Below are 5,416 nucleotides of genomic sequence, written 5' to 3'. Positions count from 1 at the left end.
TTGAGGTATCTTTAGTACTTATTCCAGTCCCTATGGATACGATATCTTTTATTATTACTTACGACATTTCCGTACACTTGGGGAGAGTCAGTCAACAAGTTTTTGGCGCCGTTGCCGGGGGCTGCGCTATAACATTAGAGATTATCAATTGGGTTAGACTAAACATGACTCTTCTTTTCTTTTCAATAGCATAGTTGTAACTAATCTTTAGAATTCTGTTTTCATAAGTTTTTCCTTTCTTGTATAACATTCTTGTCAATTCTTTTTGTTGTAATTCTAATTCTGCATTCTTGATTCTAACATTTTAGTCTAACTTTTCTCTGTTTCTCTTTTGATCTAGTTTCTTTCTCCTTTTCTTTTGTAAACATATCTTGCAATCTTTGACATATGAATTATTATAGACATTTTTCTTTTTTATTTTGTCTTTTCTTTCGTGTTTTCATTATGCACTTTCTTTCTTGCAATTTAAATTCTGCATTTTCTTTCTTGCTTTTCATATTGCATTTTATTTCTTGTTTTTTATTCTTGAACATCCATGAGCACTAACATGTCAAGCAGGCCCATGAGAAATTTTTCTACACATTTTTCTGCAAGATTTTTATCTCTCATTGTGTAACCTCAAATTGAAGCAGAAAGTTTCCAACTAGACCCAGAGTTAATTTTCATGATACAAGGTCACAAATTTGGAGGAGAAGTATCGAAAAGTCCTTATCTGTATCTTGAAATATTTTTAGAGATTTGTGATATGGTGAACTGTGAGGGTGTCTCAACGGATGCAGTTCGATTGATGACATTTCCTTTCAATATCAAGGATAAAGCAAGAACTTGGTTATATTCTCTCCATCCTCAAAGTATCACAAGTTGGGAGCAATTGGAGAAGTAATTTTTGAATCATTTTTTCCCTCCAAGCAGAACAGTGTATATGAGGAATTGTATAACAAATTTTGCTCAAACATCTGGAGAATCATTATTTGAAGCATGGGATAGATTTAAGAGTCTTCAAAGACAGTGCTCTCATCATGGTTTTGAAAAATGGTTGATTTTGTACATATTCTATGGGGGGATTTCTTTTTCAGACAAGAGTATATTAGATTCATCAGCTGGAGGTTCTTTTATGGATAAAAGTGTAGATGAAGCATATACATTAATTGATCAAGTGATATTGAACCTCCATGAATGGTCGAACATAAGTTGGATGAAATCTCCTTCAAACATTCAAGAAGTGTAAGTCATAAATGCTATAGAGTCTGTCAAATAAATTGTAATTCAACCATTTATGAGTCTTGAAAATCACAAGTTACAGAATGGGGAGTTCAAATATTTGGAGGCAAAGATTGAAAATATTATTTTAAAATGGTTTAAAGAAGATCCCCCTCCTTCACAGACAAGATCTAGTGAAAAGTGTGATGATGTTGGGTTGAGAATTGGAAAAAATCATGAAGAACTTCTGAAGAAGGACATGTTTAGAATTGAGGAGAAGAATAATAGAAGATCACAAGAACTCAATTCCATTTCTCCAGGAAGTTCCCAAAGGCCACAAGTACCTTTCCCTCAACGATTGATCACACTAACACTAGATAAGCAAGTTGGACCTCCTCCAAAAGATCAAAGGGAATTTGGGAAAAAGGAAGTTAAATCTTTCCCGGGACCTTCACTAAGGGTTCCTTTTCCACAAAGGTTAGTGGGGGTCGATGAAAATAAAGACTTTGGCAAATCCTGTGACACTAATATGGTTGAGTGCAAATTTTTGAATGTATATCAAGATGAGGACTCTTCAGATGAGGCTTTTATTGATAATGCAGGTAAATAAGTTTTCAGATCTATCTCCAAATTTTATAGAGTGTTATAGTGACATTGAATTTTTAGATGATGAATCTGATGTGGTAGATCAACTTAAAACTGCAAGTGAAGTTATTGATCCTCTTGTTATTGATTCTCCTATTGAGGATATAGATGTTGGTTTACTTTTGATGTATGTGTTGATGATGATGATATGGAAGAATGTGTAGGGAGCTTTGTTGTGGAAGCAACATCTCAAGAATCACCACCTTTGTTCACACAACCCTTAGAGGTTGCAAGATTTGAGCATGTTGTGGAACAATGTGTAGGGACTCATGTAGATATGGTTGAGTCTCAAGAATCACCATCATTGATATCATCAACACCTAAGCCAGAGCCAGAACCATCATTTGATTCAGAGGAAGTCATATCTACATGTTTAGAAATTTCAGGTATTTCTCAGCAAAGTAAGGTTAGTATTTCTTATGATCTTTTAGAAAATTTTATAGCGGTACCTATCATTGACTTTGTTGGATGTGATTCAGTTATCTTAATATGGTTATGACTCTATCTTATCTAATATATTTATGGGAGATTTGTATTTTCTTTGCATGTGCAGATTTCACTTGGGCTAATAATTGGAAGCTCAATCTGAACCGTCTTTGACCACTCGAAAGAACTTTAAAGAAGATAAAGATGGAGAGAGCGATACTTCACTTTTTAACTCCTATATTGAAAGCTCCCTCCATAATAAGAGCCCTTGGTAGGAGGGTGTTGAAATATCTTACCCCTCCAAGAGCGAGATTTAGATGAATCTTATGAGGTGGTTGAGCTAATGACCTTAAACAAGCGCTTCTTGGGAAGTAACCCAAGTTCATTTTCCTTGTTTTCATTTGTCTTTAGTTCTTTCTACTTTCATTTCATTCTTTATAATAAATATATATCCTCTACTTAATTTTTGTTGTCAATCTTCTTTTATAGGACTCAAAGATTAGGAGGAGTATAACTACATGATGGAGAAGTTAATGACATAGGCATTTGACATGCATCATTGGTAACTTTTCTTACTTTTTATCTCCTCCGCATTGTTTTTAGTTTTCATTGGGATAATGAAAAGTTTAAGTCTGGGGGGATGCATTAGATGCATTTGAATTGCTTTGTTTATTTTTGTTTTTGCTTATGTCTTGCATTTTGTTTTGATTTTTTGTGGCATACATCTTGAGAACATCAAACTCCATTTTTATGTTTTCTTGTCTTAAAGCAAATTGTTAGCACGTTCTTTATCTTGATTCATGCTATTATAAATGATGATAGTATGCTTAGTGTATTTCTTTTCTCTATCTTGAGTAGCATGAATTGAGCTAAGTATCAATTAGAAATAAGTTTTAGTCTTGGCCTAACCTTAAGGATCTTACTTTCACTACACTTTGACTTGATGCTTGAATAGTTGATATCATTGAAATAGTCATGATTCATCCTATTTGTTTAGTACTTGGTTTCCATGATGATTTCTCAAACTTCATTTTGGTTACTGGATGAGGCTCGAATCTTGAAAAACTCATTTGGAAAAATCAAAATATCCCAACTTATGTGCTTATAAACTCTCATATGTTTAAAAAGGTGCATGATGAAAAAAAGAGAAAAAAAAGAGTGTGAAAAAAAGGGATATAAAAAATAGTTGTGAGTAGAAACTAGAAAGTCACCCCTTTGAGACCGAGTTAGGTTACTGGGGAAATGACTTCTATGGTTCTCCTAATATCGAGCACGCCTTTGAGACCTTGAGTTGATTGAGAAATATGAACCAAGTGTGTGGCAGGTAAGTGTCTATCACCGGAAACATTAGGAACTCAAATTGGATGACGACTTGACTAGGACAAAGATTGAAACTTGAAAGGTTTTGAGTTACTTATTTGCACCGTGCACAAGAGACTTATGCTTAAGCCATACTAGGTTTATTTCTATGATCATGCTTATTAATGAAACTTGTGGATAGAGTTAGGAGAGTGCATTAAGGATTATGATGCATTGTTAAATACATGAATCGTGATTGCGACATTTTGCTTGAGGACAATCAAAGGTTTAAATCTGGGGGTGTGATGTGTGTAGATTATATACACTTTTATATATACTTTGACGCACATCTACTTGTAATTCATGCGCATAATCTATGTTTATTGCACCCAATTTCATTATAATGTCAAACTTGTTAGTTAGAGCCCTATAGCAAATCATTTGATGATTGTATGGACTCATGTATATCATATTCTTGTATATATATTAAGGCATTTGGTTTTTGGTTATTATGCTTATTTGTATTAGTGCCAGATAAAATAAGTATAGTAACGTCCTAGAGTAGAAGGTTCATACCTATATCAATCGATTAGTTGAATCGATAGTGAGATGATATAGGGAACACTATTCTAAATCATTCCTAGTCGAGTATTAACATTCAGGGACAATGTTAATACAATAAGACTAGCATGTAGGTCAGCTCGATGACTTGATCTCACAAGTCATGGATATAGAGATATCATGCTGACACATGAGTATACATTGGAGAATGTATACTGAATGACCCGCCATGAGAAAGTATCATGGATCGTTATATGAGTGTCATATACTTTCTCATGTGGCTATTAGTATGACTATTAGTCCTTAGACCTGAAGTCACCATGGATCCCTACATAAGGAGTTATGTACTTTGGTTTTGTCAAACGTCACCCGTAACTAGGTGGACTATAAAGGCGATTACTGGGTATACAACGAATTATGTAGAGGGATGTGAGTGATGTAGATGAGATCTATCCCTCCCATATGACGGGAGAGACATCGGTATTCTTGATAGAGTGAGACCACTAAGTGCATGGCCATGCCCAAATGAGTCAACATGAGATGTTGAGCTCATTTGATCGAGTGAGTTTACTTGGGGTTCAAGATTTAGATTGATTAGAGGATGACACGGTCTATGCCTCATATTGATCAATCTAGATGTCTAGGATAGAAGGACAATGTCACATATTTTGTGAGGAGTCACAATTGGTAGTCACAAGGTGATGTCGGATCTCGACATTCTTGTAACTTGGGTAGTAATGATGTGTTGCTAGATACCGCTCATTACTTATGCTCCTAAATGGGTTTAGGGCATTGCCAACGTTACAAGAACCTATAGGGTCACACACTAAGGACAATTAGATGGAGATTTGGTTCATATGATGAATTAAGAGGATTAGATTCATTTGATGAATCATATTTGATTAAGAGTAATCCAAATTGGGCTAATTGAGTTGGACTCAAGTTGATTCATGTATTCAATGAGTCTAATTTAGATTATGACTCATTAAATCAACTTAATTTAATGAATTAGATTCATTATATTAAGTTGGCTTGAATTATATGGTTGGATTAGATCAACCATGAGAGAGATTTGATCAAGTTTGACTTGATTTGAGAGGAAGAGAAAAAGTCATGTTTGACTTGACTTTTTGCCACATCACTAGTGAGTTGGCAAGATGTGGACCAATAGCATTTAATGTGGCCGGCCCACATTAAATGAGGAGGTTACACTTGTTGTCATGTCATTTAGTGAGGTGGCAAGATGTGGACCAATAGTGTTGATCCACATCATCCTAGAGTGCCA

The 5,416-nt window shown here is 34.7% G+C and overlaps 1 non-coding gene across 1 annotated transcript; it reads right to left on the bottom strand.

The window, feature by feature from the left end:
* Positions 1–920: 920 nt before the first annotated feature.
* LOC122054337 lies at positions 921–1,026 on the bottom strand. The gene has a single exon (XR_006132663.1). It is a non-coding gene; the product is annotated as a small nucleolar RNA R71 (small nucleolar RNA).
* Between the last annotated feature and the right edge of the window lie 4,390 nt (positions 1,027–5,416).

The sequence above is a fragment of the Zingiber officinale genome, chromosome 3A (assembly GCF_018446385.1).
Source record: "Zingiber officinale cultivar Zhangliang chromosome 3A, Zo_v1.1, whole genome shotgun sequence".
NCBI classification, from domain to species: Eukaryota; Viridiplantae; Streptophyta; class Magnoliopsida; order Zingiberales; family Zingiberaceae; genus Zingiber; species Zingiber officinale.
This window is presented reverse-complemented; position numbering and strand designations above follow the sequence as displayed.